Consider the following 25,420-nt stretch of genomic DNA (forward strand, 5'->3'; position numbering starts at 1 on the left):
AGAGAGGGGCCGGCTTGGCTTACACGCAGACGCAATTAGTCGGTCTCGGAGGCTACTGTGCGGCGGTGCCCGCGCAGCTCCGCTCCACAATATTCCCGGCGCCGGCGCTGGGGCTGTTCTACAGAAGCAGACGCGCGGCCCAAAACACCTGTTGCTGTGTCAAATACAGGTAAGTGGCGGCACGGTAAGAAAACATCATGGCAGGCACAATGTCTGTAGGTGTCTGTATGTGTTGTATATGGCTGGCCTTCCTTCCTGCATGTATAGGGCCCTGGTAGGGGGGGGGGCGATGCAACCCCCCTAAGGTTTTTCGAAGATAGCGTAAAAACGGCGGCGCGCAGCGCCGCCGAATTTGCACAGCCTATGGGGCAACCTTTTTACATATGACCTGAATATTTCAGGTCCGGGTGACCTTGGGTCAGGTCACCAGGTCAGGAAACCGGGTAAAACTTCAGTTTTTTACATTAAAGAAACACAATTTTGATGATCATTTCTCCTTCTCGATGGCCAATTACATCAAAAACAGTTTCAAAACACTTAACTTCGCACCACTTACCGAAATATAATAAAGAAATCACCCCACCTTTGATGCGCTAGGCACACACTGCAGAGACGCAAAATGGCGACATTGTTTTGCCTCTGATGCGCCAGATATGTAATTTAAAAGAATCGGATGCGACTACTAAATACAATATGCCGATAATTGTAGACTATTTTCATCCTAGGGGACACTGGGAAATCGGGGTTTTTGGGTGGGGGAGGGGGGTTTTAGATTCAAACTAAACCTAACCTAACCTAACATAACCTAACCTAACCAAACCAAACCAAACCAAACCAAACCAAACCTAACCTAACCTAACCTAACCTAACCTAACCTGCCACGTTTCCAAGGGTTCGTGCGCTAGGGACGAAAAGGAGTATATCTTAGGTAAGGGTAAATGGAAAAATATTAGGTTAAAGAGTTCTGGAAAAGGCTCCAGGCCGGCCGAAGGCCGGCCTGGAGACAATTCCAGAACTCTTTAACCTAACATTTTTCCATTTACCCTTACCTAAGATATCCCCTATTTGTGGCCAAGGCCACATCATTGGTTCGCGTCGCTAGCAAACACGTTTCTCAATTACCTTCACCCGAAAACCCCGATTTCCCAGTGTCCCCTAGGAGGAAAATAGTCTAATATCGGCATATTGTATTTAGTAGTCGTATCCAATTATTTAAGGTTACATATCTGGCGCATCAGAGGCAAAACAGCGTCGCCATTTTGCGTCCCTGGCAGTTGACGTAGCGTGCTGACGATAGGGTGGTTTCTTTATTATATTTCGGTAAATGTTGCGAATCAAAGTGTTTTGAAGCTGTTTTTTTATGTAATTGACCAAGGAGAAACAGTGAAGCATCATCAAAACTATGCTACTGTAATGTAAAAAACTGAAGTATCGCCCTCTGTTGTGTATGAATTTCATGACCCTAGGTCAATATCTTCAAGGTCAAATGAGGTCAAATGTGGTCAAATCTGCCATATGAGCGACTTTTTTGCACGTTTACACGCCGATAACTCAGAAAGTTACCGGCCGGTTTTCTTTTTTCTTTCACCATACTAAAGAACAAACATTTATTTGTGAGTATGTATGGTGAATTTCTAGGTAATCCAACAATAAATATGGCAGTTAGAAGCCTGCTAAGGCTGAGATGTCGCCGGCTGAAACGGAATCGGCCGACGTGGGAAACGCGGCAATCACAATTTTGTGTTTACACACTCATAACTCAAGTTGTTACCGGCCGATATCAAAATTCTTTGAGCATATGATTGCCTGTACATTTCTCAGTCTTCTCAACAAATTTGACGCGAATCTAATATAATCAGCGGTAAGGAGCGCGATGTAAACACGGAACCGTCCCGCCCCGGCACAGTCTACAATTCAGGCGGCGCGTAGCGGCTAGCGCCGGCCGCCGCGCCGCCGCGCCGCCGCGGCGGCAGGATGTTTGACTTTACACCGCTATTACTTGAAAAATTGTGCACCAATTTTGTTATTTCTTGCTCGAAAAGATCTGCAATTCAATTCTGGACAAGAAGCCAAAATTTCACATTAGTATTATGTTTGCGGCGCGAGTTATTGGCGAAACACAGGAGGGGTGGGCGAAATCCGCCCCCCTTCCACTGCGCGTGTTAAAGGGACTATCCCACCTTCTAAAATGTTGTTAAAACCAGTTAAATTGTGCCCGACTTTATAGATTAGATGACCAGGAACACGGTTCTGGCATTTCTTTTTCATTAAAGGGACCCTCCCACCTTAACATTAGATTTGAGTTGAGATAGCCAAAATGGGGTCCCTGGCTCACAATTACCGGTTTCGGCACTCACACAATCGAGAAATGCCTTAAATCGGAAATATTTAATTTCAAAATTGCAGCATTTTGATTCAGAGGGGCTAATGCTTAGGAATACCCCTCTGAATGTGTGACGTCAGCGCAAATATCTAACGATTTTTAAATGTTTGACTAAAACGTTTTGTAGCACGCGGTGGTATATGCTATTTGCGCGCAACATCTGCCGCAAACGCCGCACTTCTAAAATAAAGTCGCTAGAAACAGCGGAGATCCCAAAAAAGTAAACAAAAGTAAAAGTCTAATATCTTGAAAACCGGTGAATATTTTTCGGTGAAATTTGGTAGATATTTGTTTTCGCTCAATCTGAACCGAGCGACATCACTTTTATGCCAATTCATAAACTTTTTTGAAGGTGGGAGGGTCCCTTTAAACATCTTAGGCTTCCCATATTCCAAACACAAACTTTCAAATATGTGACGTCACAGCCCAAAATTACCTCCTTCCCCAGGCCACATTACTGTCATAAAGCTGATTCTTTTTACTCTGTAGGCACCACAACAAAGTTCAGATCATGTTTTAACCCGCGCCCGGCTGGGGGTCCTGGATTTCCACGCCCTGCTGGGGGGGGGGGTGTTTGAACACCCCCCCCCCTTCTAACTCGGCTCCTGGGCCACGTAGCGATACGCGGAAGGCGGCGTTCGAAAGAGCGTCAAAAATAATGACGAAATCACTTCGGTCAATTTTTTGGTCAGGTCCAAGGTCAGGTCACCAGAGGTCATTGAAGGCAAAATTTCGCCGATTTCCAGGTCGAATGTCGACAATTTCCAAGAAGCCAACGCATAACTCGGGAACCAATAGAGCTACAGCGCCGCGGAAAAGCGCATTCGATAGCCCTATTAACGCCCTTTCTGAGTAAATCTCTCAGATTTGACCTAACGTCAACGGTTTTGCCTGCAGGGGGCAAAAACTGCAAAAATAGCCGATTTTTTCGGAAACAGTTTTTCTGCAATAACTTTTGACCCAAGCGTTGTGCGAGCTTACTTTTACCGGCATCGTGTTCCTCTCGTCAAGACGCATCGAACGAACTATAACTTGACCTTGAAAGGTCAACTTGAAAATTTGACCTCAGGTCAAGGTCATAACCTGACCGGAAAGGGTCATGTTGCATATCAGTCGATCCGTATCGTCGAACTGAACACATCTAAGGCGTTTTCATCGCTCTAGCATGCCTCTATCAAAAGTTATTTGCGAAAAACTGTTAGATACCATTCGTGACCTAAGATGACCTCAGGGCATAAACAGGGGTCACGGACACCATTTTCATGTTCAGTGTGTCTAAACCACTTGTAATTCAGTGTTTGGGAGTGTTTATAATGTCTTTCGTCCAAAGGAGGCGCATTTCAATTTTCTCCCATTGACTTATAATGGGGAGGTCGCAAAATTGACCTGACCTTAGGTCATCGATATCAAAATTCTGAGATAAACATTTTGTACATACTATTGCTCTTAGCCATCGCTGAAAGTTTCAAAGCGATCGGTCACTCGGTGTAGCTATGACAGACATTGAAACTTTTTATGAGGTGAGGTCACTTCAAGTGACCTGGTGACCTGACCTTGAATGACCTTGGTCTGAAATTTTCACAACATGTGTAGAATTGATGTATGATAAGGTGTACCAAAAACGGCGGCGCTCCGCGCCGCCGTTTTTGAGATATTCGCGAAAAACCACAAGGGGGGTGTTTAAACACCCCCCAGCAGGGCGCGGGTTAAGCGATTTTTCAACGAACAACCCCATTTAAATCAGAATGACTAAACGAGGTGACGTCACACTAACGGTCGCTCCATGTTGAAGATAGGGCCTTGTACAAGGCCCATTTTCAAATGAAGGGAACGAATTTCTTCAACACCAAGAGGCCGCGGGGGTTGCAACCTAGATAGATAGTGGTTTCTGAACCTCGCCGCAAACTTGGCTATCTCAACTCAAACCCCATGTTAACCCGGCACCGCCTGGGCTATTTCCGTACCCACGACAGCCTGGGGGGGGGGGTCGGATCCGACCCCCCCCCCCTGTTATCTCGAGAACCAATGGTCGTATCGAGCCCCGCGAGGCGGCGTTCGAGAGGTCTCTACGAGACCTTCCCAAAGCACTCTTAAGATTTTAAGATTGAGGTCAACTTTCGGGTCTAGGTCAGGTCAAAGGTCAAATTCAGGGGTTTTGCATGAATCGGCTTACGGACAGCGGAATCGATAGCTGCTGCTCGAAACTCACCAAAAATGACCTCAAAGGCCTAGTGAAGGTACCATGTGCGTATAGGGGTCATACTAGGTACAGGTCAAGGTTAGGTCAGGTCACGAAAGGTCACGGTTTTCACTTTCTACTACATGGGCGTGCGACACATGTTTTATGGCTTATTTTTCACGCCGAATCCGATGGTAATGGTTATATGTGACCCCAAGTCACTGTGCTGGTGATAAGTGTGCATTGAAAGCATAAAAAATCGTTTATACTACACATAACTAAACGAGGGCTCAGTGGCGGCGGAAGGTAATTTTGGATGGGGGTGCAAAGTTTTCTCAAGGGGCCCCTCTGGAAGTTGTGGGCCCCCTTCATTTTTTTTTTTTGAGTGATTATTATTGATTTATGAAAAACGAAGATTTTGGAAAACTATCCCCATACACACAAGTTCTGTAAAAGGTTTGAAATTGCAGTGCACCTACCTATCTCAAATAATGAAAGCATAAAGAAGCAAATGCAGCTAGTTTTTTATCGGCTAATCTTTTAGTCTAGCCACCACCCGCAGCGTCTCAAACCACTTTTCTGGATCCGCAGTGGACCATTGAGGGCCCTACGAGACCGTACCAAGAAGACCGTGTTTAGAAGCCCCTTGGAAACCGACCACATAGAGACTCCTCCAGAGACTTACATGACTCCCCAGACTGAATGAGCCCTCCGATCAGGGTCGGTCCCTTGAAAGTTGCTGAAAGGTTTCAGAAGGCAGTAGGTATAGGCTCGAAAGTCTTTTGAGGGCTCTCAGAAACCGGCATCGGACCCCAAAAAAGCCTGTCTGGAGGCCCTCCAAAGCCGGGATGGAGGCCACAGGAGCCGATGTTTATCCTAAAGAGCCGGTATGGAGGACTGAATAGAGGAAAGGGGTCTCAGTGGGGCCTTCAGGGGCACTAAGCGTTTGAGCCCAAAAAGTATGTGTGGGGTCTTAGAGGCAGGTAGACCCCTGGGGTATGCAAGGGGTCCCAGGAGCTCGCATGTGAGTCCAAATATTCGGCTGGCGGCTACCAGAACCAACATGGGGATTCTTAGAAGCCGCTTAGATCCATATGTCATGGGTCATGAGTCCCAAGAGTCGATGTAGGGGCCATAAAAGCCGGTGTAGGGCCCATGGCCCAATAAGTTCCGACAACTCTCAGAGGCCGGCGACGGGGCACCAAGAGCAGATTAAGTGCCTCAACAAGCCGACATGGGGCCTGAGAATCAGTGTGGAATTCCAGGAGCCTGCGTGAGCTCTTGGAGACCTTCGTATTTCGTAAGGTCCACAAAGGTCGTTGGGTCCTCTGAATCTGAACTCTGCGGGACCCTCAGAGGCTAGCATGTCTCCTGACACCTGCCTGCGTTGAGTTGAGACCCTCCGAGGCTGTCGTAGGGTTCTCCAGAGGCCAGTGTTGGCCCTTGAAGCCTTCGTTAGGCCCTAGAAGCCGTCAAGAGGGCCCTCAGAGGTCAGCATGGCCCCTGGAGCCTGCCTGCGTCGAGGCCCTCAGAGGCTGTCGTGGGGCCCTCAGACGCCAGCGTGGGCCTTTGGAGCTTACGTTGGGTCTTAGAGACCATCATGAGGGCCCAGAGAGGTCGTCGTCAGGGCCCTCAGCCCCTCAGGGACCGTCCTGGGGTCCTCAGAAGTTGTTGTGATGGCCCTTAGAAGCCTTCGCAAGGATCATCAGAGGTCGTCATGGGGGTTCTGGGCCATAGTGAGGGTCTTCATGGGCCCTCAGATACCTTTGCAGGGCTCTCAGAGGCCTTGGTAAGACCGCTAGAGGCCATCGTTAGGGCCCTCAATAGACCGTTGCAGGGCCCTCAGATGCCAGCATAGCCCCTGCAGCCTGGTTGTGCTGGGGCCCTCAGGCACCGTCGCTGGGCCGTCTGAAGCCAAATGGGCCCTCAGACTTGAGTTGGGTCTAGGGCCGTCACGAGGGCCCTCAGAGACCGTCGTAGAGGCCCTCAGAGTCCAGCGGGGCCCCTGGAGTCCTGTGGAACCCTCAGCGGTCGTCATGAGGGCCCTTAGTGGTCGTTAAAGGGCCCCAAGGGACATAGGTCGTCGTGAGAGCCCTCAGAGATCATCGTAAGGGCCCTCAGAGGCCGTCATAGGGGCCCTCGGAGGCCAGCGTGACCCCTGGAGTCTCCTTGGGGCCCTGGAGTATCTGTGGGACCCTCAGCGGTCGTCATGAGGGCCCTTAGTGGCCGTTGTAGGACCCCCACGGGACAGAGGTCGTCGTGGGAGCCCTCAGAGATCGTCATAAAAGGGCCCTCTGAGGCCGTCGTGCGGGCCCTCAGATGCCGCATGGAGCACCAAACGCGGCTCAGGACACTTCTAGTCGGTGTGGGGGCCCCAGACTAGCATGGGGCGCTCCTGACCATAAATGGACATCCCGGATGATTCCACATCAGTGTTCGTTTCCCGATCTCTGGTTTTCGGGAGAAAATGTATTGGATGGTGCGACGGGCCCCTTGTACGAATTTTGGGGGAGCAAAAAGATATGTTTGCACCCCCATGTTTTTCGATGGGGGTGCAGCTGCACCCCCTGCACCCCCTATTCCGCCGCCACTGCGAGGGCTAAGAAAAAAGGTCAATTTTTCAACTTTTTATTTTTGACATAAAAATGCACTTTTCTAGACGACCTTTGTCCCAGGAATCTAGTGGTGCCATTTGTTTTCACATGCGATGTTCAGAAGTGCCTCTAATTCACGAAAATGTTTATGACGTCACCATGCCCTATGCATGTTGGAGCTATTTTTTACAATTTGGGGGTCAAAAATCAAGATAGAAACTTGAAATTTGGGGCATCTTATGTTCTAATAGAGCTCTACAACATATATTCCGGTTTTTTGGAAATTCCCAAAATTTAGGATTTTATTAGCTGTTTTCCAAAAAATATAGTTTTTTGAATTTATAGGGGTGAAAAACGCATTTTATGGAAAATCCGAGATAGCCATTTTGAAGAACTCGTTGAGCTGCATCTTTTGATGTCCTTAATTTGCAATTTGCTTCAAACCCTGATTTTGAGCGATTTTTTAAACATTTACCACTTTTTGACTAAAAACGCCATGTAGTTACATCACTAAAATCGATATAACTCAAATTTTTTGGAATTTTTTTTCTTAAAAATTCCACAGAAGACGTCAAATTGATGGGGAAGAAGGTATGCCAAGTTTCAAGTAGATAGCGAAAGTGGTTCATGAGTTATTCAAGAAAAACGGAGGGGGGGGGGTCGGATCCGATCCCCCCCCCCCCCAGGCGGTCGCGGGTTAAAGGTGGGATAGTCCCTTTAACAGACTTGTGACATGTCCAATAAAAATTACTTACTTTGCTTTCAAGAGGAGCCGGATTGGCAAAATTGTGTCAATTTTCAGCATTGCGATTTGAGTAAATGCCCGAATTGCTCTTCTTTTCTCGAAATATTTTACTCGAAATTTTGTTTTTCACAGCATCACCATGGATGACGACTTCTCTGAAAGTCTTCCCACCACTCCAACTGAGAAGAAAACCAAGATGAGGCCAAAATGGAGCAGTCCACTAGAGGGAAAGCTGGGACTAATTGCCTCCATGCTGTCTCCATCTGACGACTTTATCATCGCGACCACTATGTCCTATAGGGGCGGAGGTAAGTGAGGTCAACGCCCTATATAGGAGGTAGAATGGTTAGCCCTTTGTTTACATCGGTGACCTTGAAAAGATGACGTCAACGGGTGTCTGCTACTTGCTAGTGTTCGCCAATATTTATCTTTGAGGATTTTAGCCTCTACGGCAGTTTGATATTAACACTCGCCCCGCTGGGGGAAGGCAATTTGCCCCCCCCCGTGGTTTTTCCTAAATAGCAAGAAAACGGCGGCGCGCAGAGCCGCCAAATTTTCAGTACCTTCTCGGACATCAATTTAACACCTTCACACAAAATTTCAAGTCTTAGGTCACCTTAGGTCAGGAGTTAGTGATGTCAAACTGAGGTCATGTTCGAGCAAAAATGAGCAAAAAACATGAAAGCTTGAAACGCTCACAAAATCTACAGTTACCAAGCAATTTCAAAGTTCTTTATATTGTCATGTAAAAAAAGCGGCGCTAGAAAATTGCCATCTCTGATTTTCAAAATTTTGGGTTTTTGACCCCCAAAAATTCAAATAAATTGATTTTTTCAGAAAAACGCATAAAAATCCCAAAAAATACGAATTTCGAAAAAAGGAATATATGTGTGATAGTCCCTGCGCTCTTCTATATACATACCAATTTTCAGATCGATACCTCCTTTTTGGCCAAGTTTTAGCGAAAAAAAAAAACTATTCAAGATTGATGACCTCATATTTTTGAACTCAATTTTTTAGCAATTCTAGACCAGGTAGCGCATAACAATGACCACCATTTAACACCCCGTGACGAGCTACATCGAATCAATACCCCCCATTTTATGCAAAAATGTCAACTTTGAAATTTGACCTAATTTGACCTGACCTTGACCTGACCTTGACCTGACTTTCACCAGAACATAATCTTAACTGACCCCAAAGGCTGCCTGACGACCCACATAATCGCATTTGTAATATAAAATAAACCATAAAACATGCATCACATGATATTTTCATATTGTGACCCTCAGTGACCTGACATCTGTGACCTGACCGGGTATCAGTGACCTCAACTAGCAAAACTTGTGTTTGACGCACATTTTCCCATCGATCATTTTCAATGAAATGCATTTTACTCGATTTTACAACGCATTTCTTGAAATGCCTGTAAACGGTGAAAATTCGACCTTTGACCTAACCTGTGACGTCATCGGTTTGGCCTAGGTCAATGAAATTGGGTCATAAGGTAGTTCCTTGATGGGGCTATCCAACGCCGTTTGCCGCTCGTCGCCATTTGTGTGGTTCTCGAGATCTTGGGAGAGGGGCAAATTACCCCCCCCCCCCCAGCAGGGCGCGTTGCTCGGCAGACCCCAGCGGGGCGCGGGTTAACCTTTGGCTGCCGTTAAAGCCCTAGAAAATTATTTGCGGCACAGCAATGTCTTTAAAGGGACTATCCCACCTTCTAAAATTGTTGTTAAAACCAGTTAAATTGTGCCCGACTTTATAGATTGGATGACCAGGAACACGGTTCTGGCATTTATTTTTCATTGAACATCTTAGGCTTCCCATATTCCAAGCACAAACTTTCAAATATGTGACGTCACAGCCCAAAATTACCTCCTTCCCCAGGCCACATTACTGTCATAAAGCTGATTCTTTTTACTCTGTAGGCACCACAAAAAAGTTCAGACCAAGTTTTAAGCGATTTTTCAACGAACAAACCCATTTAAATCAGAATGACTAAACGAGGTGACGTCACACTAACGGTCGCTCCATGTTGAAGATAGGGCCTTGCACAAGGCCCATTTTCAAATGAAGGGAACGAATTTCTTCAACACCAAGAGGCCGCGGGGGTTGCAACCTAGATAGATAGTGGTTTCTGAACCTCGCCGCAAACTTGGCTATCTCAACTCAAACCCCATGTTAAAGGTGGGATAGTCCCTTTAAAATCGACAAAACGTTGACACCCTATGACGTCGTCTGTCTCCTGAGCCCTCCCTATGTGGCTGAGCATAGAACCGGAAGCCGCTGAGTGGGGTATTCTTTTATCTTTTCCCGCTAATGCCTACTTTGAAAGTCACAGGCGTATTGATATGCCCTTTACTGGCCGTTTTCACGACAGGATTATCTAGCGAATGTACCAAACATTATCAAATCTAAGGAAATATTTTTAACCCTCGCCGGCACAGGGGGGGGGGGTTGATGCAACCCCCCCTAAGGTTTTTCGCAAATAACTCGCGTAAAAAGCGGCCGATCGCGACGAAACTTTCAGTACCCTCGCATTGATCAATTTTACACCTACCCTGAAAATTTCATGACCCTGACCCCAATGACCTTTGACCTGTGACCTCTTTTCTGTGACCATGTTTGGCCGAAATCGCGGTTCGGCGCATGTCGGCTCGCATTAGCCGCGCGTTTGCAAGCTTTTCGTGGTTTCAAACGTTCAAACATGTGATTTGATGTTGCTCCAATCATTAGGGTGGGTGTCAAGGTCACCTGAAGGTCAGGTCAGGTCATTGACCTTTGGTGACCTCGGGTGACCTCGGTTCACTTGTTCGAGTTTTACATGTTTCTAGGCTAGTTTTTGGAGCTGAATTCGAATTTAGCAACCATTTGAACATTTACGAAGTGGTTTTGGTGCCTTCGTAACATGTTACGAAGCTGTCCGAGGCGGTTGACACGTATTGCGAATACCCGTCACAGCCCCTACCGGTTGACCTGACCTGACCTGACCCGACCTGGTCTAAATGCTTAAAGGCATCATCTCAGATCAAAACTAACACGATATTCGTGACCAGCACCCCGGAAAACCACATAGCAGCCACACTTTACGACTTTCTAACAGGTCCCGATTTTCCCGGTTTTCGGGTCATTGACCTGACCTGGAAGGTCACCCGATGACCTAGGACCTTAAAATTGGGTATCATCGGCTTCCTCTCGTGACGGGCAACACGCTCGTTTTTTCCGCGAAGCTCTAGCTCGATCAGGGCCAAACGCGAGGGGGGGTCGTACCAACCCCCCCCCCCCCTTGTGCCGTCGAAGGACTCAAAATGGCCTGTGCCGGCGAGGGTTAAAGCAAATTTCTTCATTGCATGAATTATTAGCAATGTTTTAATCGAAAATACTGTCTGCTAGCCAGGGTTGTATACGACTCAATCAATAGCAATCAATTCAATCACGACAAATTTGGGAAACCAATCAAATCAATCAAGTCAGAGCAGTTTTCGGGAATTGATTCAATCGACTCAAACGCGACAATGAAAGGAATCAATCAACTCAATCAAACGACTCAAACCAAGATATACATTAGGTTTTTTGCCCCACCAACTTGGAAAAGTGTCCATAGCAGTCTGGTGTACCTACCTACCTACCTACCTACCTACAGAAGAAACATAAAAATATTGTCATTTAAAATTATAAATTGCCATGCCATTCAAAGTTTCTATGTAATAAGGAAGGATATCTAGTGATGGACAGGTGGATCATGATATTGAGGTTCAATGGGTAGAATTGGAGCAGAAGTTTCATTTAATGGGTGCAAAATAACCCAGTAGTTGACTTCAACAAACGCCCCTTAACCCAAATCACCACCTTTCACCTAAAAGTTGTCAATTTAATTTTGGCCATATTCCAGCTAAGTCATCAGGCCATCTACCCCATGTAAAGCCCCCGTCTGTCTCTTATGCGAGTTATGCGGAGCTCTTCTGAATTGAACCCTGAACATAATGAACCTAGCTAGGTTTCATGCCACACTGACACCATATGAAAGTGTTGAAAATGTGCTACAAATTTGACAGCTTCATTAGGTATGCTTTATGAAGACAGCAGGAAAGCAGGTAGGTACCTACTTACCTGCCTAGATGTGTCTAGATGTGTCACTGGCTACCAACAGTACCAACGAAGGTAGATAGGTTATATGTGAAGAATTCAAAACATTTTATTGCAATACAATTTGAAACTGTTAGGACTGGGGGATAGGGATGAGCATTAAAAATATATTTAAAAGGAAATGGAAAGGACAGGGACTCTGGAACCACAGGATAAGTTAAAGGGACCCTCCCACCTTCAAAAAAGTTAATGAATTGGCACGAAAGTGATGTCGCTCGGTTCAGAAAGAGCGAAAACGAATATCTACCAAATTTCATCGAAAAATATTCACCGGTTTTCAAGATATTAGACTTTTACTTTTGTTTACTTTTTGGGATCTCCGCTGTTCCTAGCGACTTTATTTGAAAGTGCGGCATTTGTTGCGCGCAAAGCAGCATATACCACCGCGTGCTACCAAACGTTTTAGTGAAAGATTTAAAAATCGTTAGATCTCCGCTGACGTCACAAATTCTAAGGGGGCATACCAATGCACTAGCCCCTTAGAATCCGAAAACTGCAAGTTTGAAATTCCATATCTCCGAATTAAAGCATTTGTCGATGTTGTGAGTGCCCAAACCGGTATTTGCAGGCCATGGCCACCAATTTGGCTATCTCAACTCAAAACTAATGTTAAGGTGGGAGTGTCCCTTTAAGGACAAAAGAAGTAGGAACAAGGAAAATTCAAATTAAAACGCGAAAACGGCACAGTGCGACTGCGAAAAAAAAAACAAAGCAAACGTTTTGCCAATAAGTATGCTAAGCTTTTATAAATCCTTATTCTACGTCTTTTGATTTTTTGGTAAGATGACGTCATTGATTATCATGTAGTATGGTAGATCATCATAAAATAAATCGGTTGTACAACACCAATTTCGTTTTCATTATTATTTCATTTGAAATAAAACCACTTAATAATATTCGGTAAAATTTTTTAAGGAAAATGAAATATATTAAATATGTTATGCTTAGGCTCTCAGGAGAAAAGGATCAACAAACGTTCTGCTGCAAATTAAACAATGCAGCAAATTAGCTATTAATTAGACTTAAACGTAATTAGCGAGACGAAAACGGCGCTTTTGTTTCAGTTATTTTTGTAGGGGTTTCAGGTGGGTTTCAGATTATTTATAGAGCTCAGTGGATTGTTTCTGAGGAGATATGGAGATGTGAATTAATAATTAATCACACTTTATTAGTATAGAGGGCCTTGCACTTTATCATCTGGATTAAAAAAAAGTTTCCTGCTGACTCAGCTGAGTGCAGAAAGGTAGGTAGGTGCATCGCCAGGTTCTATCACAGGATTGGAGCAGTTATTGCAGTTGAAAGTCAAAGTTGGCTGTTCATGTTTAGGCCCTGTTCTTTATTTGGCCATCTACCCCATATTGCAGTTGTGATGACAAGCAGTTTTCAGTGTAGTTTTGTGATCTTTGATGTCATCAATTGGTGTCATTATTTTTCGTCAACTAAAACTTATTTGAACTTTCCATTCAATCGACTCAATCATACGAGTCACTCTAATTTTCGGGAATCAAATCAGTCAACCAGTCGCTAAAGTCAAACGAGTCAGTCAACCAGTCATCTCGAAAAGTCAATCGACTCAATCCAATCAACTCAAAATACGCGTTGAATCAAATCAATCAATTCAATCGACTTGATTGGTATACAACCCTGCTGCTAGCTTTATGATTCAGGTAATAGGTATCCGAAGGTTGGGTATATAAGCAGCTAGTGCAGCCTAAGCTGAAAACCACCGATAAGCAACTATGAGCCTTGTACCAGTTCTGCGTCGAATGTGACCATCAGAATATATGTGCATGGATCCGAGTGATGGATCTAAAATCTCAGTGGATCTCGAAGCAAAGTACAGGTTGAGATATATGATTCCACCGGATCCGGCGTGAAAAATACATCTTGGATCTATGATCTCATATGATCTGACGATAACTATTAAGAACATGGATCTATGATCTGAGTGGATCCCACCACAGGCACCACCTTTGAAACCATGTTTTAACCCGCGCCCTGCTGGGGGGGTGTTTGAACACCCCCCCCCTTGTGGTTTTTCGCGAATATCTGCGCCGCCGTTTTTGGTACACTTTATCATACATCAATTCTACACATGTTGTGAAAATTTCAGACCAAGGTCATTCAAGGTCAGGTCACCAGGTCACTTGAAGTGACCTCACCTCATAAAAAGTTTCAATGCCTGTCATAGCTACACCGAGTGACCGATCGCTTTGAAACTTTCAGCGATTGCTAAGAGCAATAACATGTACAAAATGTTTATCTCAGAATTTCGATATCGATGACCTAAGGTCAGGTCAATTTTGCGACCTCCCCATTATAAGTCAATGGGAGAAAATTGAAATGCGCCTCGTTTGGACGAAAGACATTATAAACACTCCCAAACACTGAATTACAAGTGGTTTAGACACACTAAACATGAAAATAGTGTCCGTGACCCCTGTTTATGCCCTGAGGTCATCTTAGGTCACGAATGGTATCTAACAGTTTTTCGCAAATAACTTTTGATAGAGGCATGCTAGAGCGATGAAAACGCCTTAGATGTGTTCAGCTCGACGATACGGATCGACTGATTGCAACATGACCCTTTCCGGTCAGGTCGTGACCTTGACCTGAGGTCAAATTTTCAAGTTGACCTTTCAAGGTCAAGTTATAGTTTATTCGATGCGTCTTGACGAGAGGAACACGATGCCGGTAAAAATAAGCTCGTACAAGGCTTGGGTCAAAAGTTATTGCAGAAAAACTGTTCCGAAAAAATCGGCTATTTTTGCAGTTTTTGCCCCCTGCAGGCAAAACCGTTGACGTTAGGTCAAATCTGAGAAAATTACTCAGAAAGGGCGTTAATAGGGCTATCGAATGCGCTTTTCCGCGGCGCTGTAGCTCTATTGGTTCCCGAGTTATGCGTTGGCTTCTTGGAAATTGTCGGCATTCGACCTGGAAATTGGCGAAATTTTGCCTTCAATGACCTCTGGTGACCTGACTTTTGACCTGACCAAAAAATTGACCGAAGTGATTTTCTCATTATTTTTGACGCTCTTTCGAACGCCGCCTTCCGCGTATCGCTACGTGGCCCAGGAGCGTTCTACGGGAGTGTTCAAACACCCCCCTCAGCAGGGCGTGGAAATCCAGGACCCCCAGCCGGGCGCGGGTTAACCCGCGCCCCACTGGGGGGGGGCTATTTATAGCCCCCCTCCAGTTTTTCTGCAATAACTTCCAAATCGCTTGACGTATCGACGCCAAACTTCTAGTACCTTCGGCTGCATTAATTTGACACCTTGTGTCAAAATTTGAACTTCGTACCTACCATAGGTCGGCCGCAAATGACGTCAGAGTGACGTCATGTTCGGCCGATTTCGACGCAAAACATTGAACCACGGCAATCGCTGCCAAGAGCTCAACTTTTAAGCTAGATCCAATTTCTTTTCATGAGAGGACTCAGAATAGACTGCGCTATCAAACTGCTGTCTCGGATTTTCGAAATTTTGAAAATTTCGAAAATCTTATATAATTAACTTCAAAATTTATATTTCTACATTTTTTATTTTTTTCACTCTTCGAAAAAACGGAATATATGTAATAGAACGCATTATTATGACTAACTCTAGCAAGTTTTAGGTAACTATCTTCAAAATTGCCCAAGTTATACGCATTATTGCAAAAAATTAACAATTATTAATTTTCAAATCAATTTTTCAGCACGAATTTGACATCGTACGCCAATATAAATAGCACCATCGTGTTCCTGAGCTCAAACTGCATCCAATAGACACCTTTTTTTGTTGAAAAATTTTAATTTCAAAATTTGACATTTTTTGACCTGAAAGTGACCTGACCTAAGCTAAATTTGACTCAAAATGACCGCGAATGACACAGACGACATCAAATTCGAAATTTTTGGCCTAAATGGACTTTAAAACATGTGTCACGTGACCGACGGATGATATAATGTTTTCGTGACCTGTGATGACCTGACCTTGACCTGAAAATCAAAGTACAAGTTTGGTACTCTCAGAGTATCTAGAGCATCTGTTCACGAGTGTGTGAACCAAAAATGAGCCTGATCTGACTTGTAAAACGGCGGCCAGAGCCCAAAACGTGAAGAAGCCAAAATGCTCATAATTTTTACTTTGACCTGACCTGTGACGTCATCGGTGACCTCGAGGTCAATGAAAGTAGGTTTCGCTCGACAGTTTTTCCGGGGCTATCAGACGCCGTTTGAATTTTGACGATCGGCCCAGTAGTTTCGGAGCTAGGAGGGGGGGGCTATGAATAGCCCCCCCCCGTAGGGCGTGTTATACGCAGACCCCAGTGGGGCGCGGGTTAAAGTGTTTCTATGCCAATTAGTGACACAAAACTATGGTTTATGACGTGCGATCACATAAAATCACTAAAACAGAACGTTTGTGAGTTGAAACAAGTGCTTTTTTGGGATATATGTGTTGACAAAAATTAAGTGAGGATCTATGATCTCCCTGGATCTCAATCAAAAAATTAAACTCGGATCTGTGATCCCTACTCTCGATTAAATATACAGAGCTGGATCTATGATCCCGCCGGATCCGAAATCAGGATCCGTTGGATCAGATCTCAGATCCATTTTCTCGGATCCATGCACATGTCTGGTGAGTGGTGACCATCAGGGTTGTGCTTGACTCATGAGTCGAGTCAGAAATTTGACTCAACTCTGACTCAAATGAGTCAGATTTGAGTCGAGTCGGATAAAATGTTGAGCTGTTGAGTTGAGTCAGAGTTGAGTCGGACAAAAATATTTAGGTGTTGAGTTGAGTCAGAGTTGAGTCAGTAAAATAACTTTTGACATTGAGTTGAGTCAAAAACATTTAGCAACTTGAGTCAGCTGACTCAACTTTCTAGAAACAATATATAGTATAAGTTTTTCATTCTCCCCCCGCTTAACAACTTAGGCCTGGCCCTGCTGCCGGATTTTTTCACCCCCTCCCCCCCCCCGCTCAACAACTTTTTTATCTGAGTCAATTTTGAGTCAACACACTTGACTCAACAAAAAAAATTGAGTCAAGTTTGAGTCAACTCATATTTTCATTGAGCCGCTTGAGTCATGAGTCGAGTCAGGGGAAAAAATCAGCTCCTTGTTTGAGTCAGAGTTGAGTCAGGGCATTCTGAAGTTGAATGATGAGTCGAGTCGGCAAATTTTTTTGAGTCGAGCACAACCCTGGTGACCATACGTGTGCCACCAGCATGAGAAGCCTTGTTAGCACGTCTATTGTTCCCTATTTTGGTAGTTGTTTACGCTTGCGTGTGTGCGCTTTTTTACAGGTTTTATATTTCTACCACTGCTTCTGATATTCTTGGCTCTGATTGGCGTGCCAATGCTTCTATTGGAAGTTGGAGTTGGACAATTTTCCGGACGAGGAACATGGTGCGCCTGGAACATAGCTCCGCTGTTCAAAGGTATGTGAATTTACCAAGAATATGGGTGCAGATGGAAAATTATCAAAGATTATGCCAAGGGGAACTGAGCACTGTCAAGGAGAACTGCCAGGTAGGTCATCAGCGTATTATTACGAGCGAGTGAGCGCAGTGAGCGAAGCGAGTCTTTTCAATATAACGGAAAAATCTCAGTATGAGCGGCCCGGCCTGGCCCAGCCCGGCCTGTAACGCTTTTGAGAGGCTTATATCTCAGCCAAGGCCATCTATAGAAGGTACAGTCACTCCCCCGCCGACCAATCAGAGACAGATCCTGAGTGACGTCATCCCTGATGCTCGCAAGGGGTACTCCATTCCTTTGCAACGTAAAAATGACTAATTTCATTTGAAGATTATTGATGGCAATCTCCACATACCGCTCAACCGTTGATGTCAATGGAAAGCCAAACTAATTTTCTAGCGACAAAAAAGAGCAGCAATATGCTAAGAAATGGCCGGTTTTGAAGATATAGACGATTTAAGAACCCTCTGCAGCAGCAGGAAAGCAACGTAAAAATGCATCGAGCTTATATTTTTACTATGAATAAATCATTTTTCAGTAAGTTTTTAAATATGTTACAGATTTAAGTTACAACTTTATTACAATATTTTTATTATTTGAAACTTTATTTAAAAATAATATTTTCAAAAACACTAGCTGTTGGCAAGTAGCTTGGCAGCGATTGTGGCGCACCGCGCCATTAATTGTCCTGAGACCCCCTTATGATGTCATCAAAAGTGAAGTGACATGGGCCTGATCTCAGCAACCGCTGGACCGATTGGCCTGCGGTCTTTTTTGTTGGGTAGCCCCATCCCTTCTACCCCGTAATTGTCTACTTTTGATCCATCTCAGTGACCGTCGTGGCACGTGCCACGTGAAAAGTCAAGGGTGTTCGAGCAGTTTTGCAAAAGTACTGATTTTTAGAGGCCCATATCTCAGCAGTGGCTTGAGCGATTGTCTTGCGGTAATTTTTATAGCATGGTGTGTCAAAAGTGGAAATAGCCGGTGCGCCGTCTGGCAACCCGGCAGCCCGCCGTCATAGGGAAATTCATGCTTTTTGTCGCTTTTTCGCTCCTTATGAGTCACTTGATCTAATTAGAGCTTAACTAGGAACGAAGCGGGTCACTTGGACGTATTCGGGAGCCGAATACGGTGTTTTGGAGCCAATACCTGGGAAACCCTACCCGCCCAATGCGAGTTTTTAAGAGTCTGCATGCCCAAATTAACGTTGAGCGCGGCCGTTTTCGGTCGGTTTTCCGCGACCTTGTGGCGAAATCGCCTTATTTATTCAACCAAGGTGGGCTAATTCGCTTAACTAGGAATGAGGAGTTGAAGAGAATTATTCAAGGAATAGAGCTGTGCAAAAATATTTTGTGTATTGTTAAAACTGTATCCGCCCTCGAACGATAAATATTGTTGACCCATCAGAATCACATCCCCTTGAATGCGTTTGGACTTGGCTGGATCTAATATTAGCGAGTATCTGCTAATGCAGTTTCTTGAATTACACAGTACGCACACAAGCATGCATGCTTCCTGCCCTTGGTTATTCCTCACTTGAATGAAAATTTTGCTAAAATAACTATTCCAAGCAGTTAACAGGTTTTAGTGCAGTGCCAAGTCTGAACCGTTCAGCGCCGCCAGGCTCCCAGGCACGCGGCCGGCCGCCGCGCCGCCGCTCTGGCAGGGTGTTTGACTTCATATCTCTGTTGCTAGAAAAGTTGTGGACCGATTTACTTGATTCTTGCATGAAAAGATCCGCCATTCAATTCTTAGCAGATAACGAAAATTTGACGTCAATTGCACGATCCGCTGCCCATATTGTGGTACTGCCATCTATTGACAAGGCTGGCGAACTAAAGCCGGGCGGCTATTTCCACTTTTGACACACCATGGGGTAGCTGCATCCCTTCTACCAAAGGTCGGATACTCTTCATCTATGTGAGTGACCCCCACTGCACGTGCAAAATACAAAAAGAAGAGGTGCCAAATTTGTTCCCATTTCAGTAACTCGGTAATTACTGGGGCGATTTCGCTGAAACTTGGCATACAGGTAGGCACCCACCAGGCAATGCATTCCCATGTGTTGCGGTTAGGGTGCTACTGCACGTGCGCACGTGCAGGGGGCGTTTCCAGATCTCGAGAACGGCTGGGCCGATTGCGCTCAAATTTGGTACACGGTTGTGGACCGGTTAGTAGGGTGCCGTGCAAAAGTCATTTTGGACCCCGTTTGCACGTGCGCACGTGCAGAATGCCGCTTCCAGATCTCAGGAACCGCTGGGCCGATTGCGTTCAAATTTGGCACACCGCTAGCGACCGGTTAGAAGGGTGCTTTGCACAAGCCCGTTGGAAGTACCCTCTCGCCCTTCCGCACGTGCAGGGCTCACTATCTCGCTCGCTCGTTCTTCGCCCAAAAGGCGTTTTACTGGTACATTATACAATGATACAATGTTACCAAACCTTGTTACACTGGCATTGTTATGTTTTTTTTTTTTCGTTAACTCAGCTGCAAATACATGCCTCTACGTCACACAGACGTAATGACGGGAGAAACAAAACGTTCATTAATGTGAATCCCAACCACTTTGCTTAACGTTTTTCTTAACCCGGCAGTTGCTGGGATACTTCGCCACCCACCGTTTGCTGGGGGGGGGGGGGCGTTAAACGCCCCCAGCCGATAACTCGAGAACCAATAGGCGCAGCGAAACGCACGAGGCGGCAAACGAAAGAACGCGACGAGACGCTTCAGATGGGTACTTTAAAGTTGAATTTTGAGGTCACAGGTCGGGTCAAGGTCAGGTCAAACAGGCTTTCAGTAGCATGGACTTCAGGACTTCGCAATGGGCGGCTCTCGTCATACACTCTGTCAAAACCGTGCACAATCCATCAGTTAACCCGCGAGTTGCTGGGGGGGCATTAAACGCCCCCACTTTTTTCGCTGGGCCATAGCATAAAAACGGCGCGCCGCAGGCGCGCCAAATTTTGGGTACCTGTAGGGAATTGCTTGAAGTTTATTGTGACAAAGTTTCAAAAAAATCGGTCGAAAATTTTTTTGAGATATCGAGGTTTTAGTGACGTCATGATTTCTGACTTTTCGACAAAAAACGGCATATGTTCAAAAAATCATATAAAATCACAAAATAGACATACAGAAATGCCGTAAACGCCATTAGACTGCCAATACCATGAACAATCAAATGGCTATCTTCGATTATTGATTATCGTTCCGCATTTTCCAAAATCTTAAACTGAATCTTGGCAATTTCTCGTGACTACTTCACGACCATGATACATGCATTTCTTAAATTGAACTTTTTTAGCCAAAAACGTACACATATGATAAAATGAATGTCACCATCGTGTTCTACGCCCCAAATTACCCCTTAAAACATGTGTCACAGGCTGCGAATATCAGTTTTAATTTTTGAGGATATGTGCCTACCGGGTTGACCTGACCTTGACCCTGACCTATGCTTGACTAGCCCCTACATGGAGCTGACACTCTTGTAGGCCTTATATGATGGATTGTGCACCGTTTTGACAGAGTTTATGACGAGAGGCGCCCATTGCGAAGTCCTGAAGTCCATGCTACTGAAAGCCCGATTTCAGGTGTTTGACCTGACCTTGACCCGACCTGTGACCTCAAAATTCAACTTTAAAGTACTCATCTGAAGCGTCTCGTCGCGTTCTTTCGTTTGCCGCCTCGTGCGTTTCGCTGCGCCTATTGGTTCTCGAGTTATCGGCTGGGGGCGTTTAACGCCCCCCCCCCTCCCCCAGCAAACGGTGGGTGGCGAAATACCCCAGCAACTGTCGGGTTAAGGCCTAAAAGAGTGTCAGCTCCATGTAGGGGTCAATCAAGCATAGGTCAGGGTCAAGGTCAGGTCAACCGGGTAGGCACATATCCCCGAAAATCAAAACTGATATTCGCAGTCTGTGACACATGTTCGATGGGTAATTTGGGGCGTAGAACACGATGGTGATATTCATTTTATCATATGTGTACGTGTTTGGCTCAAAAACAACTTCAAAGAAATGCATGTATAATGGTCGTGAAGTAGTCACGAGAAATTGCCAAGATTCAGTTCAAGATTTTGGAAAATGCTGAACGATAATCAATAATCGAAGACCGTTATTTGATTGTTCATGGTATTGGCAGTCTAATGGCGCTTACGGCATGTCTGTAGGTATGTCTATTCTGTGATTTTATATGATTTTTTGAACCTATGCCGTTTTTGGTCGAAAACTCAGAAATCATGACGTCACTAAAACCTCGATATCTAAAAAAAAAAAATCCGACCGATTTTTTTTTAACATTGTCACAATAAACTTCAATCAATTCCCTACAGGTACTCAAAATTTGGCGCGCCTGCGGCGCCGTTTTTATGCTATGGCCCAGCCAAAAAAGTGGGGGCGTTTAAACGCCCCCCCCCCCCAGCAACTCTCGGGTTAATGTTCTACCAATTACATACCTAAATTGCGACGCAATTAATAGCACATTATGATCCAGTTTTATGTCAATTGTTTTTTTTCTGCACGACTAATATATTTAATTGATTGTGACCCTACTGATCAAGGTATGAAATCTAAAAGATGTGTTTTTAACTTTATTCTATCAATGTTTTTAATTTGATTCTTAAGTCAGCTAATTACCTACCTTATCACCAAAAAGTTAGCTAAACACTGTAGTATGTGCTAAACCGTTACACTACATTTACTATTGTCAGCTTCCTAGTATAATGCGTGAATTTCATTTTGGTTTGACCTCCTCTCTCTCTCTCTCTCTCTCTCTCTCTCTCTCTCTCTCTCTCTCTCTCTCTCTTTCTCTCTCTCTCCTCTCTCCCTCTCTCCCGCTCTCCGCTCTCTCTCTCTCTCTTCTCTCTCTCTCTCTCTCTCTCTCTCTCTCCTCTCTCTCTCTCTCTCTCTCTCTCTCTCTCTCTCTCTCTCTCTCTCTCTCTCTCTCTCTCTCTCCTCTCTCTCTCTCTCTCTCTCTCTCTCTCTCTCTCTCTCTCTCTCTCTCTCTCTCTCTCTCTCTCTCTCTCTCTCTCTCTCTCCCACAGGCATTGGCTATCTGGTCACCATTCTCAACGGCCAGTCTGCTCTGCTTTTCTTCTGGGTCGCCATGGCCCAGTTTGTCTACTACTACGATCTAATATCGCTCGGCCCGGAGGCATCTTCCATGTACGCTCACTGTTCAAACCAGACCGACAGTAGCTCGCATGGATATGAAGATTATGGGAAGAGCTACGCAAGTGTGACTTCTGACGAATTTGGACTGGGTTCAACGGCTTACTGTGAAGGAAAGACAATTTTTGCGTAAGTTGTGAGGGAGTGTGTGGTGTCACATGGATTAGTGAATGATAGCCGTTTTCACGAAGGCCATCAGGGATACGTTTGATGTAGATGACGTGTAGACTTGGTACAGATTTGGTGAAATTGGTTTCGTTGTGTTTCTGAAAAGTTGTCATAATATCTTGGTAACTACTGTGCCGATTGCGCTTAAATTTGATGTGTAGGTAGGCAGTTAGGCACCAACCAGACAATGCATATCCAATCCATGTGCCACTGTTGGGGTTCTGCTGCACGTGCGCACGTGCAGGAGTCGTTTCCAGATCTTGAGAACGACTGAACCGATTGCACTGAAATTTGGTACATGATTAGGGAATGGTAAATAGGGTCAAAGGTGCCTTCTCGAGAACGGCGTGCCCATCACGCTCAAATTTGGCACATCGCTAGAGACCGGTTGGTAGGTTGCAGTGCACAAGCCAGTTGGAAGTACCCCTTGCAATGCCTCATCTGCAAGGCCCACGCTCTCTCTCTCACTCGGTCGGTCTCCCCAAAAGGCGCTTTACTGTTATGTTTTGTCTTTAATTGTTGCATACTGGGTGGGCAAAATGAGTTTATGCGTTTAGTAATACGCTTGTCTAGTCGCTTAAGTAAGAAAATGTGAGCAACTTAGCGTGAGGAATGTAGCTGAGTGTAACAAAATGAGTGTAATGATGAATATCGTTCCTCAAAGCAAACTTCCCCGTATGAATTACGCTCAAAGATGTGCATTATTGCTAAAATGCGAACGTGTTTTTACCCCTACCTTTCTCTCTCTCTCTCTCCCTCTCTCTCTCTCTCTCTCTCTCTCTCTCTCTCTCTCTATCTCCTCTCTCTCTCTCTCTCTCTCTCTCTTTCTTTTCTATATTTCTCTTTCTCTCTTATCTCTTCTTCTTCTCTATTCTCTCTCTATTCTCTTCTCGTCTATCGTCTCTCGCTCTCGTCTTCGTCTCTCGTCTCTCGTCTCTGTCTCTCGTCTCTCGTCTCGTCTCTATCTCTTTCTCTCTTCTCTCTCTCTTCTTCTCTCTCTCTTTCTCTCTTCTCTCTTCTCTCTCTCTCTCTCTCCTTCTCTCTTCTCTCTCTCTCTCTCTCTCTATCTCTCTCTCTCTCTCTCTCTCTCTCTCTATCTCGCTCTCTCTCTCTCTCTCTCCACAGTCGCCGCTGGCAGCGTCATGAAGACAGGTTCGATCCAACTGCGGGTCGTGCCGGAAACATCCAGATCCAGTGCAAGTGGTCGCATGTTTTTGGTGTTTTCGCTGTCTGCGCGGTGGTTGCAGCAGGAAGACGAATCTTGGGCCTGTTTTCAGCAGTTTGTGGTAGGTATTCAAATTCATGTATTTGAAAACTTTCCCGATTAGCTCAAGCCTGAAACAAACTCTTTCCGCAGTCAGGAATCGCATGCGAAACCCTATTCAAATACATGGAAGCACGCTCGCATCAAACGCACGTGCTCCCGCATGCGATTGATGCGGGCAGAATTATAATACGAGTACATTTGAATTTGCTCTCGCATGCGATTTCTTGAAAGCGGAAAGAGTCTGTTTCCGCCAGGGCGGTGCGCTCGGGATTTAACCCGCGCCCGGCTGGGGGTTCTGGATTCCCACGCCCTGCTGGGGGAGGGGGGTGTTTGAACACCACCACCACCCTTCTAACTCGGCCTGGGCCACGTAGCGATACGCGGAAGAAGGCGTTCGAAAGAGCGTCAAAAATAATGACGAAATCACTTCGGTCAATTTTTTGGTCAGGTCAAAGGTCAGGTCACCAGAGGTCATTGAAGGCAAAATTTCGCCGATTTCCATGTCGAATGTCGACAATTTCCAAGATGCCAACGCATACTCGGGAACCAATTGAGCTACAGCGCCGCGGAAAAGCGCATTCGATAGCCCAATTCTCTCAGATTTGACCTAACGTCAACGGTTTTGCCTACAGGGGGCAAAACTGCAAAATAGCCGATTTTTTCGGAAACAGTTTTTCTGCAATAACTTTTGACCCAAGCCTTGCACGAGGTTACTTTTACCGGCATCGTGTTCCTCTCGTCAAGACGCATCGAATGAACTATAACTTGACCTTGAAGGTCAACTTGAAATTTGACCTCAGGTCAAGGTCATGACCTGACCTGAAAGGGTCATGTTGCATATCAGTCGATCCGTATCGTCGAGCTGAACACATCTAATGCGTTTTCATCGCTCTAGCATGCCTCTATCAAAAGTAATTTGCAAAAAACTGTTAGATACCATTCGTGACCTAAGATGACCTCAGGGCATAAACAGGGGTCACGGACACCATTTTCATGTTCAGTGTGTCTAAACCACTTGTAATTCAGTGTTTGGGAGTGTTTATAATGTCTTTCGTCCTAAAGAGGCGCATTTCAATTTTCTCCCATTGACTTATAATGGGGAGGTCGCAAAATTGACCTGACCTTAGGTCATCGATATAAAAATTCTGCGATATACATTTTGTACGTGCTATTGCTCTTAGCAATCGCTGAAAGTTTCAAAGCGATCGGTCACTCGGTGTAGCTATGACAGACATTGAAACTTTTTATGAGGTGAGGTCAGTTCAAGTGACCTGGTGACCTGATCTTGAATGACCTTGGTCTGAAATT

The 25,420-nt window shown here is 45.2% G+C and overlaps 1 long non-coding RNA gene across 1 annotated transcript; it reads left to right on the forward strand.

Moving 5' to 3' along the window:
- On the forward strand, positions 1–24,146 carry LOC122375465. Its single transcript, XR_006255395.1, has 5 exons — positions 1–169; positions 8,034–8,209; positions 17,343–17,477; positions 22,551–22,806; positions 23,971–24,146. It is a non-coding gene; the product is annotated as an uncharacterized LOC122375465 (long non-coding RNA).
- The last annotated feature ends 1,274 nt before the right edge of the window (positions 24,147–25,420 follow it).

The sequence above is a fragment of the Amphibalanus amphitrite genome, unplaced genomic scaffold (genome assembly GCF_019059575.1).
Source record: "Amphibalanus amphitrite isolate SeventyFive unplaced genomic scaffold, NRLGWU_Aamphi_draft 001846F_arrow, whole genome shotgun sequence".
Lineage (NCBI taxonomy): Eukaryota > Metazoa > Arthropoda > Thecostraca > Balanomorpha > Balanidae > Amphibalanus > Amphibalanus amphitrite.